The 17,050-nt window shown below is 44.3% G+C and overlaps 1 protein-coding gene across 10 annotated transcripts in view; it reads left to right on the top strand.

The window, feature by feature from the left end:
* The window catches only part of RBM47 (RNA binding motif protein 47), a 92,305-nt gene that overhangs the window by 17,692 nt on the left and 57,563 nt on the right, over nt 1–17,050 (top strand). The window contains exon 1 of one of the 10 annotated variants that reach the window (XM_081958999.1): nt 165–328. The exons of the other annotated variants lie outside the window; for them this stretch is intronic. The gene's annotated coding sequence lies outside the window, so the exon portion shown is untranslated. Of the gene's footprint in view, nt 1–164; nt 329–17,050 lie in introns of those variants that run through there. 10 annotated transcript variants of the gene reach the window in all.

Here is a 17,050-nt window from a genome sequence, read left to right as displayed (position 1 = left end):
TTTTACAGATCCATTTGATTTCAAAATACGTTTGTGGGCTGTCGTTTTAAAACTGGAGATTTTTTTTGAAGCAGTTATTCAGAGCCTGGGTGGAGGCATGCTACCGAGAAAAGGAAGTGTAGCTAGACACAATTCAGAGCTCTTCATTCTTGCTCTGAATTGCCTCATGGTTTGATTTCAGTTTGGGCTTTATTTTTTCCGCCGTTTAGAAGACAATTCCCTGAGTTTTTAAATGGTCATTTGCAACTTGCAGCGTTCCAGTGTCCGAGAGACCGAACCGGGTGTGTTCCTGAAGAGGGATAAGATAAGACAGAAAGATCAGCCTTCGGTAAGGATGTGACCTACTACGAAACACCTTAGTCTAGGGGTGGTGGTGTCAAACTCGATTTCATTGAGGGCCACATCAGAGTTGTGTTTGAGGGCGTGGCATGGCCAGGGTGGGCGTGGCCAGTTCGACCTCATTCGTGTCGGGGGCGCCTGTGGCGGCCCAAGCACTCTGCCAGAGAAAACGGGCTCCCGAGCTCCGTTTTCTGCCTCCTGCAATCCTCTGCTAGCGAAAATGGAGCCGGGATGCCCTTCGCTGTTTCTAGGGCCAGATCTAAGCACTGGATCCGGCCCATGGGCCTTGGGTTTGACACCCCTGCCTTAAACGTTTGAACGGTAATTCTTGAATGCAGTGTTTGGCGGTGGTGGCGATGTGCGCGTGGCTTCATTTTTAAACGGAGCGCACAGCGTTTTGTTTTGTTTTTACCAGCAACTTCCCCTGGTTCAATTCCAAGCTTGCTTGTGCAGGGAAATCTTGTAGTGTGTTGATGTTCTTGAGATGAAAGTTGGGCGATCGCCTTCTTAGGGTGACTTGGCAAATCCACCAAACTCAACTGTGGAACATCTTGGTTGACACACAATCTGGTTGAAATGGGTGAATATTTGCAGATAAATATGGATACAGATTAAGAGAGTTGGAAGGGACCTTGTAGGTCATCTAGTCCAGCCCCCTGCCCAAGCAGGAGACCCTACACCATTTCTGACAGTGGGCAGTCCAGTCTCTTCTGGAAAGCTTCCAGGGATGAAGCTCCCACAACTTCCGAAGGCAACTTCTGTTCCGTGGGTTGATTGTTCTCCCTGTCCGGAAATCTCTCCTTATTTCCGGGTTGAATCTCTCCTTGATCAGTTTCCACCCATTATTCCTTTTTTGGCCTTCAGGGGCTTTGGAAAATAGCTTGATCCCTTCCTCTCTGTGGCAGCCCCTCAAATATTGGAAGACTGCTATCATGTCTTCCCTGGTCCTTCTCTTCCCTAGACTAGCCAGGCTCAGTTCCTGCAACTGTTCTTTGTGTGTTTTAGGAAGTCCTCAACTTATGACCACAATCGACCCCAAAGTGTGCCTCTGTGAAAGAGAAGCACTGATTCAAAATGAAATTCATTTTGTGCTTATAATTTCCACATCTCTTTAAGGGAAAAAAACCCCCACAGAGCTTCTCCACAGTTCCACTTAGAATGGATGACTAAGAGTTCTCCATTGTCTCGGGCTATTATTTTGAGCAATGAGGAAATAGATGAGGATTTTGCTTCTCCTTTTTTCCTTTCATTCTTCTTATATTTTTTTTCAATCTCAAGGCCTTTTATTCTCTGCAAAAAACGTCCTAAAGGCAGGTCTGTCCTGCTCTCCAAGTTCACACCAAGGGAGGTGAGATGGAAAAAACTGGATTTTCTCTTGAACAAAACTGGAGGCAGGCAGTCCTAGCAAAAGACTTTTCCGGAACCGGAATGTCATTCTCACCTCTGTTCTAGCTAGTGTACGAAAGATTGACGTCTAAACGTAAAGGTTCCCCTTGCGCATATGTGTTAGTTGTTCCCGACTCTAGGGGGCGGTGCTGATCTCCGTTACAAAGCCAAAGAGCCAGTGTTGTCTGAAGATATTTTTGTGGTCATGTGGCCGGCATGACTCAACGCCGAAGGCGCATGGAACGCTGCTACCTTCCCACCAAAGGTGGTCCCTATTTTTCTACTTGCATTTTTTACGTGCTTTAGAACTGCTATGTTAGCAGAAGCTGGGACAAGTAATGGGAGCTCACGCCATTACGCAGCACTAGGGATTCGATCTGCCAAACTACCGACCTTTGGGGAGGTAATTCTGGGGTGAACCAGCTTGTGAGGTTTGTTCTCGGCATCCGGTGCCCTTCAGATATGTTGGACTACATCTTCCATCCTCTCCAGATAGTTTTTCTAGAGAAGGCTAAGTTGAAGGAGGCTGCTAGAAAAAACTGGGAGAAGATGGAAATGTGGATTCTGCAAAAATTCTGGAGACTCCTGGCCAGAAGTCCTCTTGAAGGGTCTGTGTAGCTGTTTGAGGACTTTTGGTGTCCACAAATCCAGAAGACAACAGTCCTGGTGGGTGGGTCTTTGATAATAGAATAGAATAGAATAGAATAGAGAAGGGAGACGAGAAGAGAAAAAGGAATAGAATAGAATAAAACAGAATAGAATAGATTTCTTTATTGGCTAAGTGTGATTGGACACACAAGGAATCTGTCTTTGGTGCATAAGCTCTCAGTGTACATAAAAGAAAAGATACATTCATCACGAATCCTAAGGTACAACCCTTAATAATAGTCATTGGGTACGAATAAGCAATCAAATAATACTAGGAAGCCATCAATATAAACGGTGAGGATACAAGCGACAAAGTTACAATCCTACAGTTATAAGTGGGGGGAGATGGGCGATAGGAACGATGAGAAGATTAATAGTAATAGTAATGCAGCCTTAGTGAATAATTTGACAGTGGTGAGGGAATTATTTGTTTAGCAGAGTGATGGCGTTTGGGGAAAAAACTGTCTTTGTGTCTAGTTGTTCTGGTGTGCAGTGCTCTATAGCGTCGTTTTGAGGATAGAAGTTGAAACAATTTGTGTCTAGGATGTGAGGGGTCTATAGATATTTTCACAGCCTTCTTTTTGACCTGCGCTGTGTACAGATCCTAAATGGAAGGCAGGTTGGTAGCCATTGCTTTTCCTGCAGTTCTGATTATCCTCTGAAGTCCGTGTCTGTCTTGTTGGGTTGCAGAGCCAAACCAGACAGTTATGGAGGTGCAGAGGACAGACTCAGTCCTTCCTCCGTAGAAAAGAATCAGCAGTTCCTTGGGCAGTTTGAACTTTCTGAGTTGGCGCAGAAAGAACATTCTTTGTTGTGCTTTTTTGATAATGTTTTTGATGTTAGGTGTCCATTTTAGGTCTTGAGATAGGATAGAACCTAGAAATTTGAAGGTCTCCACTGTTGATACTTGATACTACATGGATATGCATATTCAGATGACCAATAAGAGTCCTGACTCAACCACTATATTTTTTTGTCGCTTTCAATGCCTTCCAGGATTTTAAGGTGTTCCTGGTGCCAATAGAGACAAATCTGTGGGCTGCTTCAGCAAAAAGATACACCCAGAGACAAAGTTTTACACCTGGGCAGGAAAACCCAAAAGGTACAAAGTAGAGATGAAGCGAAATCTGGCTCAAAAAACAGGAACCGGTCTGAACTGGTAGGAACCCACCTCTGGAGCAAAGTGCGTGTTCACTAAACTGGTTGTTAAACAGGTTACAGCCCACTACTGGTTGATACCGTTTCCCTGAAAATAAGACCTCCCCGGATAATAAGCCCATTCGGACTTTTGAGCAAATGCACTAAAATAACCCCCCCCCCCAATATTGCAACACAGCAGCAGCCATGAAGTGAGCATGCTCGCCACCTCCTGCACCCCAAAAATAATAAGACCTCCCCCAAAATAAGGCCAAGCGCTTATTTCAGGGGTCAAAAGAAAATAAGACCCTATCTTATTTTTGGGGAAACACAGCAGGTAGGTAGGTAGATAAATAGATAGGTAGGTAGATGGTAGATGTAGGGAGAATGGTGTGTGTGTGTGTGTGTGTGTGTGCGCGCGTGTGTGAATATAGTAAACATATAATAAATATATAATAAATATATAGTAAATATATAGTAAATATACAGCAAACATATAGCAAACATATAGCAAACATATAGTAAACATATAGTAAACATATAGTAAACATATAGCAAACATATAGTAAACATATAGTAAACATATAGTAAACATATAGTAAACATATAGTAAATATAGACATATATAATCTTTGTTGTAACTCCCAAACATGGTGAGCCTACAAAACAAAACCAAAAAATAATGGCAGGTCACCTGTCTTAAAATACTCATTTTAAAACCCGAAGAAAAACCTGTTGGACCTGTGGATTGCAACCATTCCAGCTGGTCCTGCAAAGACGGGTCTGCTCGCCAGTTGCTGAACAGGAACTGCACTGTAGAAAGCAATAAAAGGGAACCTGGATTTTCCTGATCAAGGAGCAGATATTTGGTTTTTGGAGTCAAGGGGACGGGGTGTTAAGGGGGCGCTTGGCCGAGTCCCTTTCTGCCTCTGCCTTCAGTGCTCCGTTGAGAGGGCCCCTCCGACGCCTTTGATGCGTTGGCCATCTTCTCGGGAACGGGAGTTCTGGGGCAGCCCATGAGATGTGCCTGAATTTTTCTAGGCCAGTGATGGCGAACCTATGGCACGCGTGCTGGAGGTGGCACGCAGAGCCCTCTCTGTGGGTACGTGCGCTGTTGCCAGCTGCTATTCTGGTTTCCAGCACGCATGCTGGTCTTTGCGGGCCCTGGAGCACCAGAAAACAGCCTGAAAATGGCCTGAAAAACGGCCAAAAAACGGTCCGAAAATGGCCTGAAAATGACCAAAAAATGCCCCAAAAGCAGACATGCGCACACCAGCCTGCTGGTCTTTGGGTTTCCAGTGCGGGCACCTGTACACACATGTTCCAGTTTGGGCACTCGGTGCCAAAAAGCTTCACCATCCCTGTTCTAGGCATTGGCTTCATCCAGGTGTTTTAGATAAGGAGGGTTTTCTGTTGTTCTTTCTTCAGAGGTTTTGTTGTAGACGCATTCGGATTTTGGCGGCTGAAGAACATTTTTGAGGCCTCCTATTAGGACATTAGTCACAGTTTATCTATCTATGTAGGTATTTATGTATCTATCTCTTTATCTCATTCATTCATTCATTCGTTTATACATCCATATATCTATCTGTCATCTATCTCTGTCTGTCATCTATTTATCATCTGTCTGTCTGTTTAGCTATCTATCATCACATTCATTCATTCATTCATTCATATATCTATCTATCTGTCATCTATCTCTTGTCTGTCTGTCTGTCATCTACTTATCATCTATCTATCTATTTATCTATCATCCATATATCTGTCTGTCATCTATCTCTGTCTGTCTATTATCTCTATCTCTACCTACCTACCTACCTACCTACCTACCTACCTACCTACCTACCTACCTACCTATTTCATTCATTCATTCATTCATTTATTCATACATACATACATACATACATACATACATACATACATACTTACATACATCTATCTGTCCTCTATCTCTGTCTGTCATCTATTTATCATCTATCTATCTATCTATCTATCTATCTATCTATCTATCTCATTCATTCAGTCATTCATACATACATACATACATACATACATACATACATACATACATATATATATATATATATATCTGTCATCTATCTCTATGTCTGTCTGTCATCTATTTATCATCTATCAATCCATCCATCTATCTATCTATCTATCTATCTATATCTATCTATCTATCTATCTATGATCTGTCTCTCTGTCTGTCTCTCTACTACCATCTATCTCTCACCTTTGTTATCTTTACAAATAATTCAAGGTGGCGAACATACCAAGCATCCCTCCCTCCTCCTATTTCCCCCCCCCCCCACAACAACAACTCTGTGAGGTGGGTGGGTTGGGCTCAGAGAGCATGACTGACCCAAAATCACTCAACTGCCTTTCATGACTAAAGCGGGACTAGAACTCATCGTCTCCTGGCGATCGGCCCAAAGTCACCCAACCGGCTTTCATGGCAAAGAAGCGGGGCTAAGATTCATGTGATTCTGGCAACTTTCACGACCAAGGCAGGACTAGAACTCACAGCCTCCTACTTTCTACCCTGGTGCATTAACCACCATACCAAATTGTCTTTCTTTGTTCTTCGGCAGCCTAGAGGAAAAAGCAATAATTCAAATTACGCAGGTAAAAATATCAATTGTTAAATATAGTAAAGAAGATTCATATTTGATTGTACAGATAATAACAGCAGCTGGAATTGTATTTGCACAAAATTGGCAAGCAGATAAAATCCCATTGGAGGGGGAGGTAATAAAGAATATATTAGATTGTGCAGAAATGAACAGGTTGACATTGAGAATAAAGGACAAAGAGGAACCAGCGTATTACAGGACACGGGGGCAATTTTACGATTGGCTTGAAAAAAGATATAAATAGAAAGAGAAAGGAACAAAACATGAAATAAATATCTCAGACGACACAGTATTAGATTAGGGGGAGGAGAAATAGGAAAATATGAAAATGTAAATATACAAGCGTAAAAATGTCATAAGTGGAACTAATATCGGAAATAAAATGTGAAAATTATTTGTATGAAAATATAAAGTTGGGATTGCTGAAACAGAACCCACCCCAAGAACCCACCAGAGAAAGTAAATAAGCCAGGGCAACAATGGAAAGGAGGAGGGATGAGGAGGGAAAAGAAGAAAGGGTAGAGTAGAGAAAGTAAGGGTGGGGAATAGGAGAGAGGGTAAGAAAGAGGAGAATGGAGAAGGAGAGGGGAAAGAGAGGCGAAGAAGAAAGGAGGATGGAGAGAAGGAAGGAAGAAGGTAGAGAAGAGAGGTTGAGAGGAAGGAAGGAGTAAAGTTGTTGCAAAATATGATGGAGGCACAGGGGGACAAGAAAGTGACCCAAACTGTATTATATATGTGTGTGTAAAAATGAGTATAGAGACTATGATGAATAGACAAATGTTAAATAGCAATTATAAGAATATATATCTATGAATTTGAAAGGGAAAAATAAAAAAAACTTTACCAAAAAATATTAATTATTCTGCTCGATAAGCAACTCCCTTTGCCGTTTCAGCTAGCATCAAACAACCAACTATCTGAAATTGCTTGCAGGGCGTTATGTCTGGATGGCTGTAAATCTACGGATATGTCCAGTGTGTGTCATTTTCTGCTCCAGTGACTTCAGAATACCTAATTAACTGGTTTCATTCCACACATCCTGTATTTGTTCTTATATATTTGAGAAGAAGATTGTGCAGTTTAATTCTTACCTGTCAGGTTGTCCCAAGTTTTCTCTGCATCACCCCATGGAAATGAACACGTGCTATTAATTAAATGCCTGTTTTTTTCCTCGCCTTTCGCCAAACTATTTAGACCTTTTGACAGAACTACTTTATGGCATCCAGGTTTCAAATGTAGGAGCTACCGGGGTCCACTTACAGGTGATCCTCGACTTAAGGTGGTTCACTGTTTGGAGTTACAATAGCGCTGGAAAAAAAAGTGACTTACAACCGTTTTTCACCCTTACGATCGTCCCCGTGGTTAAGTAATTTATATTTGGATGTTTGACAACTGACTCACATTTATGACGGTTGCATCCTGGGGAGTCGTGTGATTCCCTTTTTTGCAAACTTCAGATGAGCAAAATCCACGTGGCAGCTGATTCACTAAACGACTGTGTTGCTCACTTAACAACTGTTAAGGTTAAAAAGTGGCAGAACGGGGCAAAACTCCCTTAGCACGTTTCTCACTTAGCAACATAAATTGTGGTCGTTAAGTTGAGGACTCGCCAGTCTTCCAGCAAGACGCAGGATGGTGATGTTGCTTTATCCAAGAAAAGTTTGGCAAAGTTTGAACTTTGCTTCCAAGGCTTGTCTGCTTTTCCCCACCGGCCGCGATCATTTAAAAAATATTTTACTTGCTCTTAGTATGACCCTACGTGGCACGATGGCGCAACTCTAAAGCGCCAGTAAAAACAGGTTTGGTGGCTTCTGGAGGGAGGTTATGAAACAGCTCTACTGCAATTCCTGAGTTTCAGGATATATAATTTTCTACCTGCCCCTGGAGATGAAAAACCAGTGTTTGCCATGAGGGCTCTTGAATGTCTAAATTGAAAACAGATCTTACTTTTGAAAGAGTTGTGCAAACAGTAGCTGCTTGAAGATCAAGAGCAATTCACCCATGGGAACCTTTGCCAATCTGGGTTCTCCAGATGGTTTGAGGGCCAAACACCTGTTCTGACCTCGGCTTTCCCAAAAAGCACGAGGCAGAGTCCTGGTCCTGACAAAACCTCTTTTATTAAACGCATGTGAATTCCTCTCATTCACCTTCAGCCAAGGCCTGGCAAACAGTCTTTCAAAGGTGGATTTATGACCACAAACCTTATCTAGCATGGAAAGCTGCCAATGTAAATATTTTCCCAAATGAGGTGCTGTGCAAGGAAAGATTTGGCACAGAGTCTCTGAGATTCACGGACAGATCTTCACACTCCTGAAATGAATCTAATGACCGAGCAAACAAATTGTTTCTTGCAAAAGCCCCTTCCCCTTTTGGTTCTCTTTTATGTCCCATGGGAGGGGCCAATCACCTTCCACCTGTGGCTTTACTCCCATGTTGACCCTGATTTGTGAATTCTTTTCTTCTGAAGCTCTGCGCGTGCGCACACTGGGAACAGGCTCCAGCTGTTTCTCTGCCTCACTGATAGCTGATAACTGTCGGATGACCCAGAGCTCTTGTCCGAGCCTTCCCCAGACTCTAGGACTGCCTCATGTTCCTCCCCAACCGCCTCACTGTCCCACTCTGCTGCCAGCTCTGCTGGCTACTGGCGGGCCACAGCAATTCCCAGAAATCTGTCTGGGTTGGCCAAACCCTTATGTAGAATTGAAATCACAATGCCAACAGAATCGAGGACAAAAAGCAAACCACTTTTGGCAACCAAAGAAACTCAAAAGTTGGAGATGCTTTTCTTGATTGAAAAGTTAGAGTCTGGTCACTAAACAGGACGTCTCTAGGGTTAAAATCAGGGAAGCCTCGGTTATCTTTACCAGCAGTGATAAAAGTAACAGCATGAAACAGAAGGTGAAAGTGAACTGGAGGACTCTGGGACTGGACCAGCTTCAGCGGGGATTAAAAACCGACTTTTGGTGGCCTCAGGGTAGAGACAAAAGTCCCGAGATGGAGTTGACCTGACTTGACCTCAGCAGTTTTTGCAGAGTTGCTAGTCCTGTTATGAGCTGAGGAAACATGCAATAAGCAAACAAAGATCTTCCTAGATGTGAAGATACAGAGGTCCTCACTATGGGTTTGAAGAGAGACAGTTGAAGGACCACTGCTGTGAAGATCTACCTAGACATGAAGGTGCAGAGGTCCTCACTATGGGCTTGAAGAGATACAGTTGAAGGATCATTGCTATTAAGGTCCACCTACACTTGAAAGTGCAGAGGTCCTCACCATGGGTTTGAAGAGAGACAGTTGAAGGACCACTGCTGTGAAGATCTACCTAGACCTGAATGTGGAGAGATCCTCATCATGGGTTTGCAGTTGAAGGACCAGTGTTATGAAGGTCTACCTACACTTGATGGTGCATAAAGCCTCACCATCTTTGAAGAGATGCCATTGGAGGACTAGTTTTTTGAAGATCTTCCTAGATTGGAGGTGGAGATGTCCTCACTATGGATTTCAAGAGATACAGTTGAAGGATCATTGCTATTAAGGTCCACCTACACTTGAAAGTACAGAGGTCCTCACCATGGGTTTGAAGAGAGACAGTTGAAGGACCACTGCTGTGAAGATCTACCTAGACCTGAATGTGGAGAGATCCTCATCATGGGTTTGCAGTTGAAGGACCAGTGTTATGAAGGTCTACCTACACTTGATGGTGCATAAAGCCTCACCATCTTTGAAGAGATGCCATTGGAGGACTAGTTTTTTGAAGATCTTCCTAGATTGGAGGTGGAGATGTCCTCACTATGGATTTCAAGAAATACAGTTGAAGGATCATTGCTATTAAGGTCCACCTACACTTGAAAGTACAGAGGTCCTCACCATGGGTTTGAACAGATGCAGTTGAAGGACCATTGCTATGAGGTCTACCTAGACCTGAAGGTGCAGAGGTCCTCACTATGGGTTTGAAGAGATACAGTTGAAGGACCACTGCTATGAAGGTCTACCTAGACCTGAAGGTGGATAGGTCTTCATCATGGGTTTGAACAACCAATGCTATGAAGGTATACCTACACTTGATGGTGCATAAGACCTCACCATCTTTGAAGAGATGCCATTGAAGGACCAGTTTTATGAAGATCTACCTAGATTGGAGGTGCAGAGGTCCTTATTGTGAGTTTGAAGAGATGCAGTTGAAGGACCACTGTGATGAAGTTGGACATGACTATTTTGGGGGACAGATCACTCTTTTTCAAAGTCAGTGTGACTTTCTTTAGCATTTAGGTCAGTGATCAAAGAATAATGTGAGATATAAATTTTATCTTGCTGTATCGCTGCCCCATCTTTCTTACCGCAGAGTAGAGAAACACACAATATCCTTCTCTTTAAGAATATATGAAATATTTGGGGCTAAATATCTCTTTAAAAAGCTTGGCAATTTCATATGATTTGTCAGGACAAATCCTAGGCATACGGGAAGTTTATTTTATTTATTAATCGAATTGATATGGATTCCTTTTTTTACAACAAGAGAATCTGGGCGGCATACCGATCAGTAAAACAGTAACAATAAAACAATGATGACCTAAACCCATTAAACATAATTATTTATAGAAGACCTTTAAAATGATAAAGGCAGAACCAAACAAGAAAAGAAAGAGAATAGAGGCATGTTCATACCATATTTCCCCGAAAATAAGACAAGGTCTTATTTTCTTTTGACCCCCGAAATAAGCGTTTATAAGGCCTTATTTTCGGGGAGATCTTATTATTTTCGAGGTGCAGGAGGCGGCGAACGTGGTCACCTCATGGCTGCTGCTGTGTTGCAATATTCTCCGGGAGGGCTTATTTTTTGGGGGAGGGCTTATTTTAGCGCTTGCACTCAAAAGCCCGATTGGGGGAGGTCTTATTTTCGGGGAAACAGGGTAATAAGAGAGCCACTTCGCTATGTACTTATTAAATTTATAAGGCCACCCATCTCAGGGAAAGTGACTCTGGGAAGTGTAAAATAATACAATAAAACAATAAATATTAATCGTTACCTAAATAGGTTGCCTCTTATCAGGAACTTGAGGGTGTGCAGCGATATGGACCTCTTGCAATTATTTATCAAGAAAGTCCAAGGACTGAATTTGGTACCTTCTGCCTATCAAGAAAATGTTACTTATTACCAAATTACTCCTCCACCCTTCTTTGTGAACACTTTCTTGAGCGCTGCATTTGTTCGTTTCTACCTACAGTTTGTAGACTACTTGACTCCCAATAACTCTGGGCCAGGGGTCGGCAAACTTAAACACTCAAAGAGCCACTTGGACCTGTTTCCCACAGAAAGGAAAACACCGAGAGCCACAAAGGTCCTAACCGGATGCCCCCCGTTCAATTCTGGAGCTGACCGGAAGTTCAGTTTCCCCACCATAGAGTTTCCTCCTAGTGCGGCGTACTTTTTCCTCTACCTGTCATAACCGAAAGCCCTATCAATTGTGGAGTCAACTGGAAAACCATCCCCTTGCCATAGAGTCTTCTCCTGGCGCACTGTACTTCTCTCCCCCCCCCCCCACCGGAAGCTCCTCTCAAAATTGTGGTGCCAACCAGTGACGGAGCTGCAGCAGAGGGAGGAAGGAGCCACATGCGGCTCCAGAGCCACAATTTGCTGACCCCGGCTCTGGGCAAATTACAATTGGAAATTACAGAGAGAAAGAAATGATTTTAGGCGGTCCTTGGTGTTCCCTGAGCGCGCTTGTTTTCTTGCAGATGTTTCATTACTCAACTACCCTGTTTCCCCGAAAATAAGACTTAACCGGAAAATTAAAACCTACATGATTTCTCAGGATGCTTGTAATATAAGCCCTATCCCCCCCAAAATAAGCCCCAATTAAGATTGTCAGCTAGATGCAAAGGTGGATTCCTACCGGTTCGGCCTGGTTCAGCCGAAAAGATAGTAACTTGGCGGTCTGGAGTCGCTGGAACCAGAAGCAACCCAGGCCTACCAAGCCCCTGAACCGGTGGCGCCATTTTGATCCGTTCTGCGCATGCGTAGAACAAATTTCATTGAAGAAATGTATTTTTCCCCTTTTTTAATGTTTTGCACATGCGGAGACCATTTTAGGTGAAAATGCGCACGCAAAAAAATTTGCACACCCAACTGGCAGTAATGCCCGCAGCAACTCACCCTGGCCAGATGGATGCATTTAGTACCATATTTTCCCGAAAATAAGATCTAACCAAAAAGTAAGCCCTAATGCATCCTTTGGAGCAAAAATTAATGTAAGACCCATTCTTATCTTGACAGACTTGAACATTGGGTGCGATCTAACAAAATGAAATTCAAGGGTGAAAAAAGCCAGGTTCTACATTTAGGCAAGAAAAACCAAATGCACAGGTACATATAGGTGGTACCTTGCTCAACAGTAGTAACTGTGAGAAGGATCTTGGAATCCTAGAGGACAACCATTTAAATAGGAGCCAGCAATGTGCAGCAGCTGCCAAAAAAGCCGACACAGTTCTAGGCTTCATCAACAAAGGGATGGAATCAAGATCACATGAAGGGTTAATACCATTTTATAAGGCCTTGGTAAGGCCACACCTGGAATATTTGCATCCATTTCTGGTCGCCACGATGTAAAGAAGATTTTGAGACTCTAGAAAGAGTGCAGAGAAGAGCAACAAAGATGATTAGGGGACTAGAGGCTAAAACATATGAAGAACGGTTGCAGGAACTGAGTATGTCTAGTTGAATGAAAAGAAGGACCAGGGGAGACAGGATAGCAGTCTTCCAATATCTCAGGGGTTGCCACAAAGAAGAGGAAGTCAAGCTATTTTCCAAAGCACCTGAGGGCAGGACAAGAAACAATGGATGGAAACTAATCAAGGAGAGAAGCAACCTGGAATTAAGGAGAAACTTCCTAACAGTGAGGACAATTAACCAGTGGAACAGAAGTTGCCTCTAGAACTTGTGAATGCTCCAACACTGGAGGTTTTGAAGAAGAGATTGGATAACCATTTGTCTGAAGTGGTATAGATGTAGAGACTCAATGGTTGATTGTAAGTCGAGGATGATCCTGGGGTGAAGGTTTTCTCGGCAAAGGGTAAATAAAGCCTTTCCATCTTTAAAGAAACATTCTGCCCTTGGTTGGTGTTTTCCAAAACGAACTTTGAAAAAAAAACATCCAAATATTCCTTCAGAATTTGCATGGTTACAGGTGCTGTTAGGACAGTCCATGGGAGTGCATTGTTTGCTATCTGTTTGTCTGTGCATGTGCACGCTTAAATTTCCTGTCTTCCTCCTCATGTCCCTTCCCTGTTTTCATTTCTGCCTCTGTTTCTCTTTTCTCCCTCCCCTCCCGTGTACCACTAGTATCTTGCTTGCAGTGTCCTGCTTGTGGAGGTTTTAACATCCTCGCAGTTGCAACCTCTACTTAGACCCCTCCACCGCCCAGTTCCTGCTCACAAGGAAGTGTTTGTGGATATGCAAAATCTCCCTGTACTCTGTGAGCTGGGAGATTATCTTTTCATTGATGTCACCAGTGCAACCAGAAGTAGGGAAGGGCCACCCAACGTACAAACTCCTGGCTTGCAATGTTGTGTTTTTTTTAAGAAAAATCAGTTCCTGGTTTAAGGCGGCATTGTAGTGTCAAGGTTCCTTAATGCTCCTTTCCTTTCTCCTCGTTTCTAATTAATCTGGGATTTTTAAGGTGGCCTACGATGGTCTTTTGGACGCCTGCTAGCCCAAAGGTTTTCTAGATAAGCAAAAAGATAATTGCTGTGCTCACAGCTCACATCAGAGGTGGGCTCCTACCGGTACATTATTGTTTGGCCGAATAGGTAGTAACTCCAACGGACATGTGACCGTACCAGTTGTATTCTCGGTGGTGCCATCTTGATTTTCTGTCCTGCACCTGTGCAGAACAATCTTCATTGAAAAAAAATGTAATTTTTATTCCTTTTTAAATGTTGTGCAAACGTTTTAAGTGGAAATGCGCAGGTGCACGGAGTATGCTTTTGGCGTGCAAAATTTTTTGGCCACCGAACCAGTAATAATAGCTCACATCCCTGTATATTTCTTACCAATTGTCCTGTCCCAAGCCTCTACAATATATACGGACGCAGACTTGGCTATCTGCCACAACTAAGGAGGGAGATAAGCAACCCCTTGGCTGGGAGCCCAGAAAGCTATCTCTATGAAAACAAGGCTTGAACTCACGAAATTCTCCCCATCTTTCTCTACAGCAAGATCAGTAAATTGTTGTTCCTGCAAAATTCCCCTCCTGTCGCCCCACCTATAAGCCCTCCAGGAGGGGCCAATTAGTAGCCACCTGTTCCTATTTCCTTCTGTAATCCTTTTTCCAAAGCTGCTCCCTCCTCCTCGCAGCCCTACGCATACGTACGTCAGGGACAGCCTCCCTCTGTTCTTCCTCACTGCTCCCTGACGCAGACGCCACCTGGTGGCCAACAGGCCTCTGTAGTCCCTGCTCTGACTCCGAACACCCCCCAGAGTCTTCCTCAGCTTCCAGGGCAGTCCCATAGTGTTCATCGCTGTCAGATTCCAGCAACAGCTCAGCTGGTCGCTGTTGGGCCACAACACCAATGCAAGATCTCTCACTAACAAAATGGATGAATTAAGGCTACGTATTTCAAAAACTAAATAAACGAAGAACTGCTGTGTTTTGCTAATTACAGAAACTTGGCTTCATCCACTCATTCTGGATGCAGCTGTTGCACTGGAAGGCTACATAGCTCACCAGCAGGACAGGAATAGTGAATCCGGCAAGAGCAAAGGAGGAGTTGGTTTAAGCATTTATGTGTACAAAAGCTTGCACACTGAAGATGGCATTTTATTTTGTTGTACCATGTGCAATGACAATAAAGTAAACTAAACTAAACTGTAGTAACCTTAGTGGATTCCTGCCGCCATTACTACCGGTTCAGCACACAAAATGCACGCTCCGCACGCCTACACATTTGCACCTAAAAAGGTTTGCGCATGCACACAACATTAGAAAAGGGGGGGGGGAATTACATTTTTTTCAATGGAGATTGTTCTGCGCATGTGCAGAACAGAAAATCAAGATGGCGGCCCCGAGAATAGAACCGGTTCGGGCGCGTGTCCAATTGAGTTCCCTACTTGGCCGAACCAGGCCGAACTGGTAGGAACCCACCTCTGGCAGGTGCCATATCACATCTCTTTCTACCTCTATCCTTGCTAAAAAGCCTAATGCACTCCTAGGTTGTATCTATGGAGGGATAGTTTCAGTATCATGTGAAATGATAGTACCGCTTTATACTGTACTGGTAAGATCGGACTTGGAATACTGCATCAAATTATGGTCACTATGAGAGCAATAGCAGTAGCCCTTAGATTTATATATCGCTTTGTAGTGCTTTACAGCCCCCTCTAAGAGGTTTACAGAATCAACCTCCTGCCCCACAACAATCTGGGTCTTTGACCAACCTCGGAAGGATGGAAGGCTCGAGTTGGTCAGGATCGAACTGTTGGCAGTTGGCAGAATTAGCCTGCAATACTGCCTTGTAACCACTGCACCACCGCAGCTCACGTAGCAATAGCATTAGCACTTAGACTTATATACCGCTTCATCATCTTTACCGCCATCTCCAGGGGTGGGATTCAGCCGGTTCGCACCGGTTTGGGCAAAATGGATGTTAAGTTTACATCCGATTCGCCAAACTGGCCCTGCCCACCCCAACTTTCCCCTCCCAGGAGTCTCCACATGGCCCGTTCATCATGCCAGGTAAGTGCAGGGCCTGTGTGGAGGCTCTGGGTGGGCAAAAAACGGACCTCCCGAAAGTCCAGAAACTTCTGGGAGGCCCACTTCACTCTGGGGGAGGCCGTTTTCACCCTCCCAGAAGCTCGAGGAAAGCCTCCGGAGCCTAGGGAGGGTGAAAAAAGGGCCTACTGGAAATACCGGAAGTCCAAAAACAGCCCTGTTTCTGGCCCCTGGAGGGCCTCCGGAGACCGGGGAGGGGGAAAGGCCCCCCCCAACATGGTGCAAGAGGCCGAATAGGCCATGCCCACCATGGCCACACCCACCCAGCAACCAGGCAGAGGGCAGAGAACTGGTTGCTAACATTTTTCAATCCCACCCTCTCTAAGCAGTTGTCTGAAATGGTATAGGACAGTGTTGGTGAACCTTTTTGGCACTGAGAGGGCACCAGAGACTGGAAGAGCAGCCGCTCAGTGGGCATGCGTGCACCGATAGGGTGAGCTTCGGTTTCCGGAACGTGCATGCTCACTGACCACCTGGTCTTCTGATTTCTGGTACGCATGAGCATGCGGACTGGCTGGCTGGTGCGCATACGCACGCCGGAAACCAAAAGAGCAGCTGCAGGGTGTGTATGCGTCTGCCGGGAAGATGATCTTCCAGTTTCTGGTGTGCGCATGTGCACCGGCCAGCTGGCCTTTGTGCATGCATGCACACCAGAAGGCCAGGTGGCTGGTGTGCATGTGTGTGCCAGAAACTGGAAGATTATCTTCCTGGTGCGCGCATAAACGTCGTGCAGCTGCTCTTCCAGTTTCTGGTGCTCCCGCACATATGAAGACCAGCTGACCAGCGTGCTGGTACTCGGAAGGGCAATGCCCAGAGAGATGGCTCTGTGTGCCACTTCTAGCACGCATGCCATAGGTTCATCATCGCAAGTATAGGATGGACATAGGATCGGATTAGAATACAATAATACAATACAATAGCAGAGTTGGAAGGGACCTTGGAGGTCTTCTAGTCCAACCCCCTGATTAGGCAGGAAACCCTACACCACTTCAGACAAATGGCTATCCAACATCTTCTAAAAACTTCCAGTGTTGGAGCATTCACAACTTCTGGAGGCAAATTGTTCCACTGATTCATTGTTCTCACTGTCGGGAAATTTCTCCTCAGTTCTAAGTTACTTCTCTCATTGATTCCACCCAT

This window comes from Natrix helvetica (genome assembly GCF_964273705.1).
Source record: "Natrix helvetica genome assembly, chromosome: 7".
In the NCBI taxonomy this organism is placed as follows: domain Eukaryota; kingdom Metazoa; phylum Chordata; class Lepidosauria; order Squamata; family Natricidae; genus Natrix; species Natrix helvetica.
This window is presented reverse-complemented; position numbering and strand designations above follow the sequence as displayed.